The 23,470-nt window shown below is 32.4% G+C and overlaps 1 protein-coding gene across 1 annotated transcript in view; it reads left to right on the top strand.

The window, feature by feature from the left end:
* LOC108910267 (nephrin) overlaps nt 1-23,470 on the top strand; it is a gene marked incomplete at its 3' end in the record, with an annotated part of 234,410 nt that overhangs the window by 176,098 nt on the left and 34,842 nt on the right. The window lies entirely within an intron of this gene.

Raw genomic sequence — 23,470 nt, forward strand, 5'->3', positions numbered from 1 at the left:
CTGCGAACTGGTTTAATTTGGGCAAAAAATTCAAGAGACATTTTTTTTTAGAATGAAACAGGCTATCGGAAATAATTTTTTAAATGGTAAAAAAATAATAAGACAAAAAATTACGTTGGAAATAAATTTTAGGGGTTGCGTTTTCCACCCCTTACAACCATGGGGTAAACCAAATAAATTACTGGCTAAGTGTCTTTTTGGTAGTAGAAAATGTCAGGTTAATTTCAATATTGTAACTTGTTTAGTGCTTGTGAAAAAAATTGTTAAACAAATTTTATGTACCCCCTTTAAGGGGCTGTATATTAACAAGAGATGCTCCAATGAAGTTTTTTTATATGAAAGATCCTATCTTTTTTTCGATGAGGAATCACCCCCTTAAATGTTTTACACTTATTTAGTTACACCCTGTATAAGGAGAATATCTAAAAACGAAATAACGTTAAAATACCTACAATTTTTACAAATTTTCAACATGCAAGTAATTGTGTTGATATAGTTGAAAATATGCTTTAATTTACTATTTATTCCTTTAAAAACAAATTCAGAATTATCAAACATTTCGTCCTATATTTTTTCTTTCTCGGCAACGGTGCGTTGAATCGAAAAAATAATTAAAAAAATATCCCCTACATCCCTGGTTCTGATTGTCCGTTCTACGTTGAATGGAAAAGGTCCGAAGTCCGTATGTTGAAAAACAAAAAAGTTAGTCAAAAATTGTAATAGCAGTAGTGAACGCATTATCTTATCTCTGTAAGTGATCATTGATTGATGATTTGTTGTTTTATTTAAATAAATTCCGTATGCAACTACTCCTTAAGGTTCCAGCCATTTTACATTGTGTAATTGTGCCAATTTCCATCATTTAACACGCAGGATGTGACGATAAGCTATAATGTCTGTGGTAAAATTGTGGATAGACTTTTTACTCGTATCTATGAGCTTAACAATATGTCTAATCTAGTTTGTATTTATGAAAAAGCTATTTCACTTCTTCAATAAAACTTTGTTTCTGACAATATACACTACTGCAAAAAATTAAAGGGTCAAAAGAATTTCCAAAATTTTTCTGTGATTTTTGACAGACTGTATTTAGGTGAAAAATGGTCGTATCGGAAATTAAAAAATATATTTTGAAGCTCTAAGATTGTAATTTTTAGATCTTTCGGTCGAAACTTTTTAGGAGCTACGGTTACCATGCTAATATCGCGACACGGACCTGGAAACCTCAAAAAATATATTTTTTTCGATTTTAATCATGATTATGAAGCGTTTAAGCTCAAAAAACATGCCCCTTTATTTTTTTTCAAAAGTTTGACTGAAACAAAGAAATCGTCTAATGAAATTTGTGTAAGTATCTAATTGTGCGAGGGCGATGCCGAGTTAACGCGATTACCTTCGGAATAGTCAGAAGCACTTCGTTTCGCCAAAGAAATTATAAACAACATAATTTGTAAATTTAAGGGTAAGAAGGAGAGCTGATTAAATTATTAATTCCGTTTAAAACTGCAACTCGCTAACCGACGCGGTTCACGCTTAAAGAGTTTTTCATAATTTACAATTTCCGTTCCTAAGTAATTTAAGACTTCCCGGAGAATGGGGGGGACCAACGGCGAAAACAATTACCGCAATTTAATTTCGGAGTCCGAGAAAATGGCTTAATTGATAATTTTTGCCTGGATGGAAAACTTTTTATATTCATCCGTTACCTTGGACGCGGATCAGAGTATAATCTAATATAAAATTTCAGTGAAGTTTCGACGTTAAAGTAGATGCGAGATTCCTTTAAATCTACGAATGTTATTCATTCGGCTTTTTGCTACACTTCTGAAAATTAGAAATATGGTAAACTCGCAGAGGTTATTTGTCGAGAAGAATTAATTAAATAGTTAAAATTTCGAATAATAATTAGTGGAGTCAAGATAGATTTTGACTTCGCGAAAATTACTGGAAGAGAGAACTTTTTATTTTTCGCTTTGTAAAGTTGTCAGAAACAATATATAAAAAGTTAACAACTGTAGAGTGTACGCTAAATTATTTATTTAACAAATTAGTTTCAATATTACAGTTTTTGCAAAATATATAAAAAAATTTAATTTTTTTAATTTAATGCCTGCGCCATTCGAAAGAACAGGAAATTTTACATAAAAAATGTTAATAAAGTTTTTTTCTAAAATGCGAATTAAAGGCTGTAGAATTTTTTCCCCCCAAGTATAGCTCTCGAAGAGCGCGCGGCCCGAGCGCGCTACACTAAATTTGTTATAACTTTTGATCTAATTGATCAAATCGACCTCACAAAAATTTAAATGAAAGAAGAGTCATCCGGCTATCAAAATTTTATGTCTTTAAACTTGAGAAAAAAAAAGTATATGTATATAGTACAAAGTTACATCATTCTATAATTTTGTACAATAATAATAAAATAGCTGTCATTCTCTTAATTTTTAAAATAAATATCTGTAACTTTCACAGATTACTCTTCAAATGACAACTGAAACAGTGAGTGATATGGAAAAAATCTTAAAAATTTAATTTGAAAAATATTGAGCCCAACATATTCAATAATTTTAAAAAATCACAAATTTTACTTTTTAGGCCATACTTTATAGATCAAAAACTATAGTTGTAAACGTGATGTTGCAACTTTATGAGGGCACTTTTTATAGCTTAAAATCTCTACTTTAAGATGGTGCATTTTACTTTTCTTAAACAATTGAAATAATAGTTGAAAAAACAGAAAATAACAAAAAATAAAAATATTTCATGAAAAATCCGTGAAATTTATTGTTCAATAAAGTTTAATAATGTACAAAAAAAAAATTTTTTTTGCTTAATAAACCTTCAAAGAATTAAGTTAAGACCTTAAAAAAAGTAAATCCAGTGAAAAATAATGTTTTTATTTATACTAATAAGTGGAAAATTGTTATAACAGCAAAAAAAAAGAACGTTTTTTGATTAATTGATTTAATATTCATTTTTAAAACGTATATTCTGTATCTGAAATTGTGAATATAAGTTTCTTACTGATGTAAGTAAGATGTGAGTTTGGGTGACGAAGCTAAGCAGTGAGCACACCAAATATTTTTTTGTTACTTACAGTTTTATTTATCAGTTATCATTGTTAAAAAGTTTCCATTTAAGGTATTTATATTCGTTTTTTATGCTAAACCTGTAAATGTATGAATTTAATATTTATATATGAATGTTGATCCATTTTTAAAATAATTAATGAATAAATAAGTAATAGGAGACGTTGATTTTGATTTTGTAATTTTGTATTTAAAAGCAAAGTGTTTTTCTTTTGAAGAGCAAGAATTCGATGAGATTTAAAAATTAATTATTTTGTAATAAATTTGTTTTTTAAAAAATAAAACATATTTTCAATAAAACCTCTTTAGCCATTTATAATTTTCATTTTTCGAAACTCTATATTACAAATATAAGCGAGTTTCATTTAAAATCGATAATTGTTAAATAAATTGTTTAAAATAGTCAGCCATATTGGATCAGCCATTTTGAATTTTCATTTTCCGACTTCATATTCTTGTTCAGCGACATCGAAAACCTATTGTCAATTTGAAAGAATGCGACTTAAAATTCATCGAATTATTTTAAATGTTCTTAAAAAAAACTATTTATTATTGTTCAAACAATTAAAAGGCAATTAGCGTACAAAAATAAGTTTATAACTTTTTTCTAATACTTATCTCCAAGTAATTTCAAAAGGTTTTAGGAAAATCCATGCTTACCAAAATTATTTCGAAATAATGCGTAATTTTAAGCTATCTTGACTCCACTAAATACAACTGTGTCCATTCTCTTTCATGGAAAATTTGCTTCTACGTCTGCACCATTGTTTTAACTGAACTATTATGGTGGAGTAACGTTCCCTATTTTAATATATTGTACATAGTCGCTATCCTGCTGCCGTTGATACATCAGTTTGAACCGTTTTTTCATTCCCAATGATTTTATTCGCTATTCCAACCGTACGAATTCTTGCGGATAAACTACAAATAAGAGTATTTTCATTAATGCTTAGTACTTTTTTGCAGCACACCTTTGTGTATTCCTTACCCTATAGTAGGATCATATTCGATGTAAAGTAATAAATCATTGCCTGTCAAGAGATCCAGTGCCATACGCTTTTAAGGGTTTTAGAAATTGAATAATTTCTTTATACATTATGAAGGGACGAAGGGATCAGTTCACGTCTGGCACCCCTGTTCCTACAAAAATTCCTTTATTCCCATAAACTATTTATTTTAAATGTACTTTATTATAAATCCAATTTGTTTTTTAAATTCCACATATGTACTACATTTTACCTCTGTACGCGCCACTGTTGTTTACTTGTTTTTTGGAGGCGCTCTCTGTTTTACAATCAAGCTCGCCAGGTTAGTATTTGACGTAAAACCGACCACTTCGAACACTCGATGCACCTGGGCGACTGCAGCTACTACCAGAACACAGTGCGTATGCAGCGGTATTTCAGATTTAACTTTCAATTTCATTTTAAATTTGAAATGGTTCATCTTACGCCTCCTAAAAATGATGACACGATTTTCCTTTGATAATAGACCGACAACTTTTTGCTCTACTTTGCATCGAATACGATCCTACTATAGACTTTTGCGGCAGTAAATCGTCTGTTATGTCTTTCACCACTTCTTCTTCATAATCGCTTGAATCAATTTTTTTTTCAAAACTAAGAACAAACGGTAAAAAATACAAACGATATGGCGACTTGAACCAAAACGTATTGTTTATGTCGATTGCATAGAAAATTCCCTGGGCAATAAATAATTGTTTATAGTTATCACGCGATCGACCGTTGCAATTTTTTTTTGGATAGAATTGACATATGTTTTAGTATTTGTTCACAAAGTTTCATCAATATTTATAAATATTTACTTATTTTAAAAATTGCTCCAAATATACATATGATTTTCTACTAGTTTTTGCTCATTGTTAAAGCAAAATTCAACTTTTTTGGTTCGCAGTTGTTGTAACTTAGAAGATCGTTAAATAAACAAAAAATAAAGAATGACTTGTTTTATTTAGGGTGTACTTTCCATCTTACAGGGAAAATATGTCGAAAAAACGGTCATTTTTCGTTCTTTTTGTATATTCGTTGTTCCCTTGAATTTCGCAATGGTTTTTTGGAATAGGCAAACTCGGATTCTTATTCTACATAATATTTGGGATTTTTCTGTACAACAAAATAGATGACACATCACCAGTGCTGATTTTCGTCTTTCCTGCATGCGCTGGTAGTGCCAAAAATTACTACAACCTAACAGATATCTATATTATCCACTCCACTCAAAGGAATTATTGTATCAAAGGCTTTATGCGTATGAAGTTGAGTACTATTTTTATTTAATACTTATAAACGTTTACTGGTTTACTGGAATTAAATAGACAAACTCCTGTTGTGCACCATTTTCTAATAATTTTGTGAGTTATTTATTAAACAGTGTTTACTGAAGTAGTGCTTCCGAGAGTGCTCCGCTCAGCTAAATACTTTCCTGTAAAATGATTTTCCCTGGAGTCTTAATCTACTCCACGAAGTCCACTGGCAGTCAAACATAAAATCTGTTTTCCAATCTCGCTTTGCCCTGGAGGCCGACTTGGAAAATTCAAAAAATTAAAAGTACTTTTTCGACTGGCATAGGTATATGTTATAAATTCGGGAAGACGGACGTTTTTATGAAAGCGTTTTGGGGCCGCGGGCAGTTTTAAAATAAATACGTCTAGAAACAATAAATTAGCCTCGTTCGTTATAAAATTTTAAGGGCAACCAAAACTTTTTTCGTTATTTTAGTAATTCCGCGCGCGGCCCGACGAAATAAAAACTTCCATTAGGACGACGTTAAAAGTGGAAAAATCCTGGAATTAAACAAAGGTTAAATGCCATCTGATTGCGTTCCCGTTGAGTCGGACATAAGCTAGTCAAATTAAAAACCCGAGCGAATGTTATTACCGAGCAAATTAAATTTCGACGTCCTGTTCGTATCCTCTGGTTTATCAAATCGCCCCGATGGCCTGTCATTTACGGCCCGCACGTTATTAGAGGTGGCCAGCTGAGACAGAAGGACGGTGTCGATTCGGGCGGTTTCCTTAATCTTGCAATAGGCCTCTTGCAGAAAAAAATATTTTAATAGTTTTTGTATCTACACTGAATACTACAAACAATGTGTAAAGGTTTTGTTATATTAATTTATTTTTAAAAAGTTACTAGATATTAAAGTTTTAATCGGTTCGCTTCGCGCGCAAACGCCATGGACTGGGATGTCGATACGTTGACGTCATCGGTAAGTAAATGGCAAGCGCGACATATACAATAACGCGTTTCCACAGTGCAGCTGATTGCTTTGGTTATTAAATGTGTGGAGTGGTGTCAGTAAGCAGTACGATACCTTATACAGGGTGTAACTAAATAAGTGTAAAACATTTAAGGGGGTGATTCCTCATCGAAAAAAAGATAGGATCTTTCATATAAAGAAACTTCATTGGAGCATCCCTTGTTAAGATACAGCTCCTTAAAGGGGGTACATAAAATTTGTTTAACAATTTTTTTCACAAGCACTAAACAAGTTACAATATTGAAATTAACCTGACATTTTCTACTACCAAAAAGACACTTAGCCAGTAATTTATTTGGTTTACCCCATGGTTGTAAGGGGTGGAAAACGCAACCCCTAAAATTTATTTCCAACGTAATTTTTTGTCTTATTATTTGTTTACCATTTAAAAATTTATTTCCGATAGCCTGTTTCATTCTAAAAAAAAATGTCTCTTGAATTTTTTGCCCAAATTAAACCAGTTCGCAGCAAAAAATTATTTTACGAACAAGATACATATCGCCATAAAACGAAAATACGAAACTAATTTATCTAGTAGGCCGCCATTAGCGATACTGACAATTAAATTGGAATCAAGCTGTCAGTTTGTAAATTTTTGAAATTGAAGTAATACTAATTGTGTATTGTTCTGTTCTTAATTTGTTACTTTAATAATTCACTTGTTATTAAAATGGCATACACAAATGAGGAAATGGCTGATATGCATTACGTTTACGGTCTGTCGCAGGGGAATGGGTTAGAAGCTTCTACAAGATATGCTGAAATGTATCCTCAACGGCAGCATCCTTCACATAGAATATTTGTCTGACTTCATCAACGATTACGTGAATATGGTTCATTCAACAAAAGAACGCAGGATTGTGGTCGCCATCGAGAAGTAAGAACACCACAGCTTGAGGCAGCAGTACTTAATTTGATAGAAGAACAACCTACTACCAGTACTAGAAAGATTGCTTTCCAGCTAAATGTTGATCATATGACGGTATTTCGAATTTTAAAGGAACATCTCTTATACCCTTACCATCTGCAACGAGTACAGGCACTGTTACCGCGAGACTTTCCGAACCGTCTTGAATTTTGCAATTGGATGCTGGAAATGATTAGAAGAAATCGTGACTTTCTGAAGACGATCGAATTCACAGACGAATGTAGTTTTTCTCGGGACAAGATTATTAATTTTCATAATTACCACATATGGGCTGATGAAAACCATCACGCTATTGTCGAAACTAACCATCAAGAACAGTTTTCTCTTAAGGTGTGGGTCGGAGTTATTGGGGATTATTTAATTGGGCCTCATTTTCTACCTCCTCGATTAAATGGTGAGGCATACGTTCAATTTTTAAGAAAAGTGCATCCCCCCGTACTGCTGGAGGAAGTTCCTTTGGGCGTCAGAAGGGATATGGTTTTTATGCATGATGGGGCTCCCGCCCATTTTAGTCAAGTAGCACGTCAGCATTTAACTGAAACATATGCAAATCAGTGGATAGGTCGAGGAGGACCACAGAATTGGCCCGCTCGATCCCCGGATCTCAATCCTCTGGATTTGTCTACTTGGGGCCATTTGCAGCATTTGGTTTATCGTACTCCTGTTCGCGATGTAGAGGACTTAAGAAACCGCATTATCGATGCGTGCAGGGTAATTAGAGAGACTCCAGGAATATTTGAGCGAATACGTGGCTCAATGCGCCGACGTCTAGACGCATGCGTAATGTCTGAAGGTAGACATATTGAACATTTACTATGATTTCTACATGTTGTATGTTTTGTTATTATTAAATTAGTTTTGATTATTCCCCTTTAATCATTTAATGCAGGTAGTAACTACAAAATAACAGTAAATCCAGTCCGCATTTATGACGATGTATCTCTGTAGTTGTTCGTAAAATAATTTTTTACTGCGAACTGGTTTAATTTGGGCAAAAAATTCAAGAGACATTTTTTTTTAGAATGAAACAGGCTATCGGAAATAATTTTTTAAATGGTAAAAAAATAATAAGACAAAAAATTACGTTGGAAATAAATTTTAGGGGTTGCGTTTTCCACCCCTTACTACCATGGGGTAAACCAAATAAATTACTGGCTAAGTGTCTTTTTGGTAGTAGAAAATGTCAGGTTAATTTCAATATTGTAACTTGTTTAGTGCTTGTGAAAAAAATTGTTAAACAAATTTTATGTACCCCCTTTAAGGGGCTGTATCTTAACAAGGGATGCTCCAATGAAGTTTCTTTATATGAAAGATCCTATCTTTTTTTCGATGAGGAATCACCCCCTTAAATGTTTTACACTTATTTAGTGACACCCTGTATATACTGTAAATTTGTGAAGTTAAACTTATAATAACTATGGCAAATCCCTTTAAACCATATAGTCCAGACAGCATCTATTTCAAAAAGTCCATATTTGGGTAAATCGTATATCCACGGAGATTTTTGGCTTAGGCGAAAATGGAAAAGGAAAATAATGTTTGTAATTAAATTTTTTATAAAACATGACTAGTTACAAATCGAATGAATCATGATTATTATTGTAAAAATCGAAAAAATCGCCAAATATGGGGTTAAAAAACATTACTTTTTAGGGAATCTTTTTGAGGTCTTTAAATCGGGTTGGGACTTTCATACTTGGCTCAAGAAAACTTCATGTTATGTAGAATCATCAGACCAAATTTCAGCAAAATCGGTTAGATAGATTTTGCATAATAATTTTGCAATCCAGATTTTGAAAAAAAATGTGCAAATTTTAATTAATTAGATACTTTAAAATTTAATCACTTATTATAGAAGGGCTCACAAGCTTTCAAACGCTTTTTGAAAAATTCGAATCCGTCAATTACGTGAGCATAGAAAAATTTTCATTTTTAGTGATATTTGAAAGCCAAAAAGCCAAAAATCTCCGTGAACATCAGTAAAAACGCCAGAAAAAAATGTATTTTAAAATAAATTTATGTAGATATCTATAAATCACTTTTTCATACCTGTTTGCTTTTATTCCCCTTATTCCTGCCGAATAAAATAAAATGCTTTTCGAAAAACTCCGCAATTATCATGGAATTCGGTAAATTGTCTGATTGGGCTTTAGCATAACATTGTTCGGTCATGTTACAAATATTCTTAAGAATTTTTAAAAAACTAAAAACTAATTATGATTATTTAAAATAATAAATTTAGATTCAAAATATTATTTAGGTAGTAAATAATACTATGCTACCCGAGGTAAGCTTACTTGAACTAAACGGCGTAAAAATTAAATATTATACCTACACAGACTTAATTATTTTGCAACATTGGTGCAATTATATAGGTATACCTACCTATACATATAATAGAATGGAAACCAGTTAATAAATATAACAGCACATCAGTATCGTTATCATCAGTATCGTTATCGTATCGTATGTAAACTAAAAATAATAAATGTTTTTAAGAAGTAATAGGACCGAAATCGTTTTCTAATGTGAAGCGGCCAGTGTACTTACCGATGACATCGCACCAATAGCAACTCGTTCTACGACATGCCCCTACAGGATGCTCATCTCCAAATTTCAACGTACGATTTAGTCAATTTTCGAGAAAGAATTTTTCACAAAAGATTTTATAATTAATAATTTTAAATATGGCCATATTTAAATATGTGAACTAATATAAAAAATCCGACTTGTGCAAGAGGCCTATTGTTTCTGTAGACCAGGAAAAAGAGCTGGGAAATGACCATTTCGCGACTTTTAGTTTCGGCAAGCTGAATTTATCACTATACAGAGTGACCCATTTGAAAGCGGGCCACCCTCATAACATTTTTATTTATGGAGCGATTTTGACGAAATTTTTTTTGAAATGTAGAGGGGGGAAAAGTGTATTTTGGGGCCAAGCGCCGTCCAGTTCTTTTTTTAAACTAACGCCTACTAGATCACATTCAGAAGCTGAAAAATCCAGAATCCATATTAGCGATTTTTTTAGAAAAAATCTGCGTACGCCACTGGATTCGGCGTCCCCTGAAATGGATCTGTACCAAATTTCATGAAAAAATATTCAACATTAACGATTCTGCGGCTAAATTGCTGTCAAATTGTTTATTATGCATAAAGAAACTTTTTATCTAGTAACCCATGCGATAATAAATCAATCACAACAAATATTTAATAACACGTTTAATAGACATCATTATACCAAAATACAATGAAACAGACAGAAAAATGAACGAGAAATTAACATAAAATTTACAAAAAATACAATAAAATAAAATTAACACACATGAATTAAATTAAATTCTGGAATTTTCAACTAAATCTTCATTTAATTGAATGCATTTATTGTATTGTTTTTGAATGTGTGCCATAACATTAGACAATTGATGTGTTGTAATTTCAGCGCATGCCTATCTTCTTCTTTCGCGCAGTTCTTCTGCATTCATTGGACGAGTGTAGTAAACTTTTTCTTTAATGAACCCCCATAAAAAAAATCTAGGAGAGGCAACATTTACAAAAATATTCATTCAATTAAATGGAGATTTAGTTGAAAAATCCAGAATTTAATTTAATTCATGTGTGTTAATTTTATTTTATTGTATTTTTTGTAAATTTTATGTTAATTTCTCGTTCATTTTTCTGTCTGTTTCATTGTATTTTGGTATAATGATGTCTATTAAACGTGTTATTAAATATTTGTTGTGATTGATTTATTATCGCATGGGTTACTAGATAAAAAGTTTCTTTATGCATAATAAACAATTTGACAGCAATTTAGCCGCAGAATCGTTAATGTTGAATATTTTTTCATGAAATTTGGTACAGATCCATTTCAGGGGACGCCGAATCCAGTGGCGTACGCAGATTTTTTCTAAAAAAATCGCTAATATGGATTCTGGATTTTTCAGCCTCTGAATGTGATCTAGTAGGCCTTAGTTTAAAAAAGAACTGGACGGCGGTTAGCCCCAAAATACACTTTTCCCCCCTCTACATTTCAAAAAAAATTTCGTCAAAATCGCTCCATAAATAAAAATGTTATGAGGGTGGCCCGCTTTCAAATGGGTCACTCTGTAGATACTAAATATTATGTACAATAACATATTAGTTTCCACAGTCATGAAAATGGGGGGAAGATCGTTTACAGGGTGGTTAATTGTATAATTTTTACGTAAATTCACGTTTTTCGCTTATAACTTTTTTCTAAGTTATACTACTTATACTAAGTAAAGTACTTTTTTTTCGTCTTCAAAAGACCTCGAGCGTCAAAAAATATTGATTAGATCAAAAGTTATAAATAGAAGAAGTTTAGACTTTTGAAGCAAACATTAGTTTAAAGCTCTTTTCATAAGCTTTCCGAATATGTAATAATATATAACTATATCACGCTCGCGCGTCGTATATTACTCACGAAAACGTGAGTTTACGTAAAAATTATACAATTAACCACCCTGTAAACAATCTTCCCCCCATTTTCATTACTGTGGAAACTAATATGTTATTCGTACATAACATTTAGCATCTATAGTGATAAATTCAGCTTGCCGAAACAAAAAGTCGCCTCCAACTCCATATTTCCTGGCCTACTGAGTGAATTTTCGACTGTATCTCGGAAAGTAAATCAGATGTCGGCTAACCCATGTCATTTTAGAGTCCCTTGTGCCCGATTTATTATTACAGTAATTTTTTTACGGGAACCATAAACTCAGGTGGTGGCAAAAAAAAATAAGAAAATTTGCTATACGAAAAGCCTAAACATTTTTTCGAGAACTGAGCTTCGTTTTAAATATTTGTTAAAGAAAATGGATATTTGTTAAATTAAAATGGCCGTTATAAAATCAGGTGATAATTACGTGGGTCCGCAAAGTACGAAATATGCAAATCCCGGGGACTATTAATTTTTTCAGGAGAGATGATTAATGCCCGACCGAATGCATCCATCTCGCGCCAAGTCGGACGCAGGAATAAAGTGGCCCCATCCATTCATCTAAATTAAAAATCTGCGATCCGTAAACATTTATCTCTTCGACCGCAATTTATGGCCGTTCTTATCCGAGAATCACTAATTTTCTGCGAGAGATACGCTTGTAGTTCACGTCAAGTTTTGTATAATGCATTACATTACGCACAGAAATTAAGGGATATTAAGAAAATCCCAAAATTTTGGGTGATTTTCAAAGGAGGGAAATGGTCGTAGAGAGAATAAAAAAAAAGGAAATTGAAGCTGTCTAGATTTCAGATCTGCAGTTTAAATTTCTTTAGCATCAGCAGTTTTTGAATAATTATAAGAAAATCAACAGATAAAAAATGTAAAGTTTTGCTTTTTTTAAAAGGCCTATGGGCTTCAAACAATTTTTTTCGTAATTTCATCATAAAGCTCTTTTAGATCATTTAATTCTCTTCAATTTGAGAGGTTTCGGAGCCCTGTACGATAATTTGTCGTCAATCAAAGCAAAAACATCATTTTTGAGTTTGGCAATCAATTACTCGGGAAATAGGTAATGGTCGTACAGAAAATCCAAGCAGAGTTTTGAAGACTGCTACGTATTCTCTACAATGGGGTTCAAGTAGAGACTCATGGGTGGGTGGTTGAGAGTTACCACATTGTTGGCGTGAAGAAACATTCTCGTACATTTTGCGATATGAAGATGAGCATTATCCTGCATGAGAATGAAACGATTCCTCATGCTTTTACGCATGAGCAGGACGTGTGGTTCAAGGATTTCTGTGATGTACCTTCCGGCAGTCAATGATGGGAATGATTACCAACTGAGTTCTGGTATTAATGGATACGCTTGCCCATACCACAACTGAACCGTCATTAAAAGCCGTAACTGGCCGCTTAAAATTATCGGTATCACGTTTCCCACGACGCACAGTGGGAAATATTGGACAAAATTCTCGCCACTCGCCAATTTTCATCGTCTTGTCGTGATTTTTTTTTTAATAATCACGTGGTAATCTGAATTTTCATATTCCGGTGAAGTTTTTTCGAAAAACCCTTTCCTTTTTCTTATTGCTTAGTGAATGCCCCAACCTCAATGTCGAAGAAAAAATGTTTAAATACTCGATGTTCAGTTGTAGAAAAAAATGTTTAAAAAGTACCTGCTATTAATAAAATTGATTATTATGTCCCTTGATGATATATTTTGAAGTTAGGTTTTTGAAGAAAAAACATCAGATATATCATCAAGGGTCATAATAATCAATTTTATTAGTAGCAGATACTTTTTAAACATTTTTTTCTACAACTGAACATCGAGTATTTAAAAATTTTTTCTTCGGCATTGAGGTTGGGGCGCTCCCTAAGCATTAAAAAAAAGATAACGGGTTTTTCGAAAAAAAAATCGCAACGTTTTGAAATTATCAGGGTTTCTTTAGGACACTTTAAGGATATCGCCTGTAACTTACAGGCGATATCCTTAATTTATTCATTATTTGCAAAGTTATGCCAAGTTATTCAAATATCCCTAATTGTGCAATTTTTTACCTTTTTTCTAACCATGTTCACTTTGAAAAAAAATTATGAAAAACCATTACGACTTGTAGAGAATACTTTACACTTTCCAAAACCTTGCTTGGATTTTCTGTACGACCATTATTTTCCGATTGATTGCCAAAGTCAAAAATGATTTGCTTTGCTTTAATCGACGATAACTCAATTGTACAAGGCTTCGGAACCGCTCAAATTGAAGATAATTAAATTATCTAAAAGAGCTTTATGATGAAATTACCAAAAAAAATTGTTGAAATCCGTAGGCCCTTTTTCCGTTGATTTTATTATAATTACTCAAAAACTGCTGACGCTAAAAGATTTCTGTCTTCAATATATGCGCTATAAAAATATTTTAAGATCAAAGAAACTATTAATTTTATATTTTTATCATTAAGGGTTGAAACTTTATAAAAAAATAACGTAAATTATAACAAACAATATAAAACAATATTTATACTATATATTAAGATACGATTTTAGTCTATACAGGGTGTGTCAGGATTAAGTCGACAAACTTTAAAGAGATATTCCTAATAATAAAAATAAGAAAAAAACCACGTATAAATTTTTTCCAGAAACGCTTCCTTTTCAAAATATAGGGCGTTAAAGATCTTTAAAAAAATGCGAATTTTTTAAATAACTTCTAAATGAAGAAGGCTATTTAAGCCAAATTTGGCATGACACATCTTCTTATAAGATACCATTTTTCCATAGAAGTAGAAGTCCCGCAAGCAACCAGTGGCGGAGTAATGGGGACTCAGACTCATTAAATTATAAAAAAAATTAATAGACACGGCCCTAGAAAATAAATAATGATGCTGTTTATAGATAGAACAGTTTGTTATTGATAAAAAGTGTACATTCACTTTTTTCCTAACTCTTATAGTTTCATGGCAAAATTGATTTTTCGGAAGGGTGCTTCTGGATTCCGTCGATAAACTTTAAAATGAACCTCAACAAAAATTTTCGAGTAGGCTGCTGTCAAGCAATGTTAATTTAACGTTTTAAATGTTATTTTGCGAATTGTTGCATAAATTATCCATTAGATAAAGCGTTCAAACTAATAATAAAAATAAGTTTAATAATGCCGTCCATATATTCGAACAATGAATATGCTGATATGGTCATGTATATGGTTTTTGTGATGGAAATGCCACGGCGGCTCGCCGTGAATATGCACTAAGATCTCCTCATCGCAGACTACCAGCAAAGGAAACATTTTCAACGACAATTCAGTCGTCTTAGACAAACTGGGACTTTCGGTATTCCAACTTATGCTGATGACATTTTGCCCACTTCTGGACGAAATAAGATCGAATGCTATTTTAAACCATTTCGATAACTGTTACCTTTCCTCAAAGGTGTTTCATAATCTTCTTCAGTTACATAAATTTTGCTTATATCTCTCTGCGAACTAACGGTTTTTGCTTGTTATATCACAAAACTGGCGTTCGATTGCAGCGGTCGTGGGTATTCTTGCAAACAGAATTACACACAATCATGCTAATTCACTGCAGTTTACTTTTACATGTTTCAGTAACTAAACCGAACTTTACATTTGACAATTTAGCGTGTGTTTGCGGAGGTAGCTAATTAGAAGCTGTTCATTTTAAACTAATTCTACATGTCAACATTGCGTCGAGGTTTTGAAATTTGACCACGCCACTGACTGGTTAACTGGTAGAAGGGATTTTTATTTTAAACTTTCCCCACTTAATTAAGTTCAAATTTAAATTTAATTAATACAGACTTCATAGTTGGAAATTCCAAAGTGTGTTGTCCCGTTAGTCTACAAGAAAGTGTAAATGGTACAATCTTCTAACAGACCAGTCTACATAAACTCAGCAACAAATGTTTCGTTATCTGATGAGTATTTAACACGAAATTGTAAGAAAAACAACGCAAACATTTTAATCTTAATGTTTAAGGAACAATAAACCTGCGCCTTTAATTTTTTATAAAACTTTGACGATTCAGGAAAGGAAAACGGTTCGACCGACCGAATACAAAATTTACAGGCCTCATGGGCATGCATTGAGCTAAAAAAAAAAACTACAAACATTGGTACTTTTCGCAATATTGTTCCTCAGCTTCTACAATATCATGTGGACGCCTGTAACTTCCATTTTCCTCATTCAGTCTCGTACACTTGTAAAAATGATGTAAACAATAAACCCTAGTAATAAGTGCACTATGAAAACCACAGTAATAACAAAGAAATAGGCTGAGGTTACCTGGAGGGGAGCACGCAAAATATATTAAGGTACGTTTTCATAAACAGTATGTACAGCGTGTCCCACCACGAACTCCATTGATGGATGGGAAACCGCTAGAAGGATTTGTTTGAAATTGTGGCGGTGTAATACGGGCCGTGGGGCCTACCAAGATAAAATATTTTCAAGGTCATCGTACTTTCGGTTGCACCGGAAGTCGATGCTAACTTTCTTATTTTAAATGGAACCCCCTGTATATTATTGCATTTAAATCGATGTCTCGCGATTTAAAAAAAACAATTAGCGTATTTTCAAATGCCTATCGTTAATAATTATTGGTCTCTCAACAGTGCGATAATTATTTATCTTTAAACTTCCTTTAATTATCAACTTTATTTTTTTATTGTATCAAAGGTAAGTGCATAAACTTATATACTGTTTTTCAAAGATCAAAAACAAATTTATTTAAATATTCTAAAATTGTTTAGACAACAATTATTTTCAAAATATCGAAAATTAATAAATAATAAATTAATTAATTTAATTTAATCTACATTTCATTTGTAATTAAAGTATAATTCAAATATTATTTACTGTTTAAAATATAAGCAAATGAGAAATTAACTCATTATATTACAAAAATACAAAATTATAGTACAAAAATTCGACCAATGTTTAAACAAGCGCCAGAGCTCTCCTAATTGACGGATTCGAATTTTTCAAAAAGCGTTTGAAAGCTTGAGAGCCCTTCTATATGTGATTAAATTTTCAAGTATCTAAGGGCCTTGGTTTTTGCTGTGCAAAATTTTGAAAATTTGCAATTTTTTTTTCAAAATCTGGATTGCAAAATTATTATGCAAAATCTATCGAACCGATTTTGATGAAATTTGGTGTGATGATTCTACATAACATGAACTTTTCTTGAGCCAAGTATGAAGGTGCTATACCCAACCTAAAGACCCCAAAAAAATTCCCTAAAAAGTTTTTTAACCCAATTCTTGGCGTTTTTTTCGATTTTTACAATAATAATCATGATTCATTCGATTTGTAACTAGTCATATTTTGTAAAATTTAATTACAAACATGTTTTTCCTTTTCCATTCTCGCCTAAAATCAACTCTTAAAAAGATACATAATTAAATAGGAAGAAAAATATGACATTTTTCGAATTTTTTAACATATTGTGCCGCCAAAAGTTAAGCCCACGTTTTTTTTATGCGCATAGAAAAATTTTCATTTCTAGTGATATTTGAAAGCCAAAATACCAAAAATCTCCGTGGATATACGATTCACCCAAATATGGACTCTTTGAAACAGGTCTGGACTAAAAGGGCATTGTTTATTCGTAAATAAAATGAATACTACTGGGTTATAGGGAAACTTTAACAAAGTTACACTTAATTTTGGTGCATAATGCGAATACGTTATAAAATTAGGGTCAAGTTTTTCACATTTTCTGAACTTCATATTCGATAATTTTTTTGACTACCCTGTATAAAAAATGGAAAATTTTCATGTCAAATTCGATAAATTAGGTCATCCTCTACAAAATGTCCAATTTGCTGACAGTCTGCATCTGTCAATTTTTGCTTAAAAACGAAAATATATCGGAAACGGTCAATCCTAAGTATGGAGTGTGCTATATGTTTTCAACTTAAAAATGTCCAAAAACGTAATAATATACAGGGGGTTCCATTTAAAATAAGAACATTAGTATCGACTTCCGTTATAACCGGAAGTACGATGACCTTAAAAATATTTTAGCTTGGTAGGCCCCACGGCCCGTATCACACCGTCACAATTTCAAAAAAATCCTTCGAGCGGATTCCCAGATATCCATCGATGGGGTTCGTGGTGGGACACCCTGTGCGCTTTTAAAGATACATCCTTTATTTTTTTTTTGTGAAATTTGTAAATATTTTATTATAGCTTTTTTCTGATACCGACTAAATAGGAATTTGTTGATGTGGTCATTATTCAGGACAAGGAATGACACTCTCAGTATCGGAAATGTTATTCTCTTTTAAGCATACAAATTCAAGAGTCACATTTCTCATTTCAGATTTCATATCATTTAAAAAAAAAATTAATATCGTCATAAATATTTGTAATTGTGAAAAGTAACTTATACTAAGAGCAAATTCCATTTGAACCGGACTGAAAGTTGTTGCTTCCTCGATGAAATGATAGACGGCATCGCAGGGATCTCATTTGTTTAAACGTGCAGTAATGTCTACTGCAGACATTAGGGGACAAATTGTTCAGAGTAAACGTCGAAATAGACCAGATGCACCGCAAATAGGTCAAATCACTCTCGACCATCGAGTTAATAGCCAGTAACATCGAGGATGCTAGTACATAGTGGTTCAAGAGCACATTGTGTTAAACGTTACCATCTATACAGACTGTTAAACTGCACAAATGGATTGGTTGCGTTCGGCATCGACCGCGATTAGACGAGCCAGGACGACCCTTAGCATCGCTCCCTAAGTTATTATGTTTTTCAGTTGTCCAAATGAAGCACAGATGAATTTACACCTCGTCAAATCGATTTAAGTTTGGAAATTGTAATTTAGTAAACAGTAACAGCAAAATTAAAATTTTATGTGTTTGACGACACTTCGTTGCAATTTTTCAAATTATAACTAATTAAGTAATCGTCAACACATAGTAGTCATTGATAATCAAACTTCCGCGTTAGCTGTTGTAAGTTCCGGGGTACCCCAAGGATCGGTTTTAGGTCCTATTCTTTTCTTGATTTATAATTCTGATATATTCACTTGTACAAAGGCGTATAATACAGGGTGTTAAAAAAAGAGTGTAAAATATTTCAGGAGGTAATAGTATGAACCAAAATAAGCAGAAAAGTCGTAATAAACATGGGTCCGCAAAGTAACGGTTGCGGAGATATGGACCACTATTCGTTTTTCAAACATTTTATTTTATTAGGAATAAACCGACAAAGGAAGCTTTTAACAAACAAAAAACAAAGTTACAGAAGATGTTCAAAGTGCCCTCCGTCCATTTCCAAGCAGGCACGACATCTTCGTCTCAACGATATTCGAACTCTTTCGAAAACACCCTCCTTGGTTTGGATTTCTTGACACTTTTGATTAATCCGTAGCTGCAGCTCTTCCAGGCTATTTACAGGAGTACCATACACTAATGTCTTCAAATATCCCCAAACAAAGAAATCTAGAGGGTTCAGATCAGGCGATCTTGGAGGCCATAAAACAGGTCCGGCCCTTCCTACCCATCTATGTGGAAAAGTTTGGTGTAAATGCTCTCTAACGGCCATGGAAAAATGAGCTGGAGCACCATCATGCTGGAACCACATTTGTTGCCTCTGATTCAAAGGAATGTCTTCCAAAAACTCATACAGTGTGTTCTGCAGAAAGTTGAGGTAAGCAGCGCCTGTTAATCGGTTTGGTAAAACAACAGGACCTAGAAACCTGTCACCTACAATACCCATCCAAATGTTTAATGAAAAACGTGCCTGATGTCCAGATTCTATTAGAGCATGAGGATTTTCGTCGGCCCAAATATGCGTATTGTGAAAATTAAACACTCCATTTCTTGTGAACCCGGCCTCATCAGTAAAAAGAATGTTTGCAAGAAAACGAGGGTCTTCAGCATCATGACGTAGAAACCAGCGGCAAAAAACCAAACGTGCTTGATGATCATTTATTGGATTTAAGGCCTGTACTCGTTGCACATGGTATGGATAAAGCAGTTGCTCGTGAAGGATTCTCCAAACAAGAGGACCACTAATTCCTACCTCGGCTGATATTCTCCGCACACTCGTACCTGGATTCTGCTCTACCAGTGCTAGAATTTCTTCTTCTGCTCTAGGAGTGGATACCGACCTTGGTCTTCCGGATAAATGGCACTGTTTGCTCAAGGAACCGGTATCACGCAATCTTTGGTGAATTCTTCCAAACATGCGTTGTGAAGGAATCTGGCGATTTGGATAAGCGTCAACATAAAGACGTCGCGCTTCGGTGGCGTTCCCATTAGCACGACCATACATGAAATGCATGTCTGTTAATTCTGCGTTAGAGTAACCAGCCATAGCGAAAGAAAACTTGTGCACTGAGAACAACTGTCAAATACGTACTGTTTATTTCACTAAACATCAACCAACTATTATAAGAAAATACACAACGTTTTTGCAAAATAAAAAAAGGGGCTAAAAAACATAAAACATTCCATATCTCCGCAACCGTTACTTTGCGGACCCATGTTTATTGAGACTTTTCTGCTTATTTTGGTTCATACTATTACCTCCTTAAATATTTTACACTCTTTTTTTAACACCCTGTATATTGTCTTGCGCTGATGATACAAATTTACAATTCTAATTTATTCTCAGTGACACTGAAAATGTTTCTAATAAAATAAAAAAGATTTAGAATTCATAGTTAATTATACTAATTTCAATAACCTGAAACTTAATCCAAATAAATGTGCTCTTATGTTATTCTGTTCTAAAACCAAGCGGCAGGAAATGTCCAAGCATTCTGTGACGGCCTAATGTTAAATTTGCAGAAATTATTACCTGGAAAAAATATGACCGTATAGGAAATTAAATTTTAAATTAGATTTCTTCTTCTTCGAACTCGATCCAAAATGGCGAATATGACCAAAATAATTCACAAAGTTGAAAAAAAAAAACGGTTTTTCTTAAATATTAAAACTATAGCTCCCATCCTCTTAGCCCAACAGGGTCCTAGAAAAACATATTCTTTTAATTTGTGAAAAAATGTCAGCAATTTCTCTGTATAAAAGTTGTTGTCATAAAGAAAAAATTAAAATAGTTATGTGAAAAAAACATACCCAAAAAAGTGCAATTTTTTTATGCTTGAAATTAAAATCGTCAAAATTTTTTAACAGCATGGTAATACAACTCTTTACGAAGAAAATAAACCAAAAATCCTTACTGTAGGGCCATCCGCTGAGAAGATCTAGGCAATTATCGAGAGCGCCTTTTTTTCAAGAAATCGATATATCTGGAAAAATAATTAATTAATATAAGAGAAAAGAGAAGATTTTTAACGGTTTTTTCGATATATCTCGAAAAGTAACTAAGCAATCGATACTTCGAAATCAGTCTATAGATCTTTTTAAAACCTACAACTTTCTCATTTAAAATTTTTCGATAGGAGCTATAGTTTGTTGGTTATTTTAGAAAAACCGATTTTTACAACTTCGCAATTTTTTTTGGTCATGTTTGCCATTTTGGATAGAGTTTAAAGAACAAGAAACTAAATTTAAAATTTAATTTCCCATACGGTCATATTTTTTTCCAGATAATAATTTCTGTAATCACTTCTCTATAATGCTTGAACTAATAGGTTATATTTGCATATTGAGGGTAAGTCATTGGACTGATATGAGACTGCATATAGTCTCATATCAAAAACTTGAGGCTTATGTTTGACACAGATTTGAGGTTTGAAAAACACGTCTCTTTGTTGATACAGAAATGTTATGCAGCATTAAAAATGTTGAATATGAATAGATATGTATTTAATTATAAATTACGTAAAAAAATCTCTAGTAATTCCTATTGTAAATTATTGTTTTATAGTTTATTTTACCTGTTTCCATAAATTTACACAAAATCGATTACAAAAAGTTTTGAATGGTTGCTGTAGATTTGTTTATGGTATAAGTAATTCACCTATAGTCTGTTTAGAAATGAAAGTGAGTAATAAAAGCTCATTATGTATGCAAATCGTAAATAAATGTAGTACTGGTGCTTATATTCAATATTTTTATATTATGTATTTTCCGTATAGATGAGGTCTACTTTTAACAAAACTTTGTGCGATCGGACTGTACTNTTATAAATAATCGAAACAGTTGAAAATAAGTATAGGAAACCTCTATATCAATCGGCGCAGAATTTAATTCTACATATTCCTGACATAAAATTGTTGGTGTTCCATTTGAAAAAAAGAAGTTGTCAACCTTTGAAGATTACTGTAGTGGCCGCAAACTTTTGAGGACCCGGTGCATTTATAAAATAAAAAATAGGGGTTTCTATCTGAAATTTTTAAGTTGACCTTGATGTGATCTGAAAAATTGGAGTCAAGGTCAAAAACATGGTCACCACTAAATTGTTTTTTTGAAATCGTACAACTTCTTAAACTTTTTTTGGTAGAATTTCAGCCTGAAGAGTTATCTTGGGTTCGTGTCTTTTTGGGACACCCTGTATAATATGATTCTTTTAAATTTATGCATGTAAATAACTTTCGGAAAAAATTTAGAGTATTTACTTTTCCACACAATAATTACTTTTTCATTGCCCTCTGTGTTCCGTAGCATTTTATTTTTATTTTATTTTTTAATGATTTTAAATAGATACTTTTAACATGTTTTATTCAATGTATACTTTGAAAATTTATTTTCCGCTGGATTTTTTTCAGATCCTAAAAATAGAAATTTCAGAATCTAATTTAATTTTTTGCTCTACCTACGACCATTTTTTTCGAAGTTACAGCCTTTTGAAGATAACCAAAAAATTTTATTTTGTTTGATTTTTTTAGTTTTTGTCTTGTTTAGAAAGTTAGATCTAGACCAGGGTGGCCCAAAAAAAACTAATTTTTTTTTCGTTTTTTTATTGAATTTGATGAACAAAAGAATAGAAATAAATCAAGAGACACTTAAAAAATTTCTCGAGGCAAAATTTACTACGGCACTGCGAGTATCAAATATTTATAATTTTTTATTTTTTTAAATTTAAGTGCCTCATGATTTATTTATATCCTTTTGTTCATCAAATTCAATAAAAAAAAATTATTTGTTGATATTTATTTTAGAGGTCGTTCGAAAACAGGCACACTACTTTGCAAGTCAAAATAAGTATGGGAGACCTTTAAAATTAAAATATCGATTTGAAATTTTCAGAATCGAGATTTTTTTACAACCTAGAAAATGATAAAATAATAAGAAAATAAAATAAATTCAATTTTTGACGATTTTGGAAATTTTTTAAAATCTTGATCGACCTCTAAAAGACCTAGAAAATGATAAAATAACGAGAAAAAAATTTAAAAAAAATCAATATTAGAAGATTTTGGAAATTTTTAAAAATCTTCAGCGACCTCTAAATTTTTTTGAGCTTATTTTTTGAGGAGGTCTTAAAACATGATATACTAACATATTTTCACGAGACACGAAAAAAAATTTTCGTTTTTTTTGGGCCACCCTAATCTAAAAAATACATGTATATTGTTGCCTATTACAAGCTACTGTACAGGATGTCCTGAAATTCATGCAACAAAATTTGGTCCTAAATTCTTAAGACAAATTTAGGAGACCCGTATTTTCTCTTTTTGCCAATTGGCCCACTCTTTCGGAGTGACAACCCTAAGAAGTCTTTTTTACATCTCAAAACCATGTACGCGAATCACTAAATTTGGTACACAGG

Source organism: Anoplophora glabripennis, unplaced genomic scaffold (assembly GCF_000390285.2).
Source record: "Anoplophora glabripennis isolate ALB-LARVAE unplaced genomic scaffold, Agla_2.0 scaffold583, whole genome shotgun sequence".
In the NCBI taxonomy this organism is placed as follows: Eukaryota; Metazoa; Arthropoda; class Insecta; order Coleoptera; family Cerambycidae; genus Anoplophora; species Anoplophora glabripennis.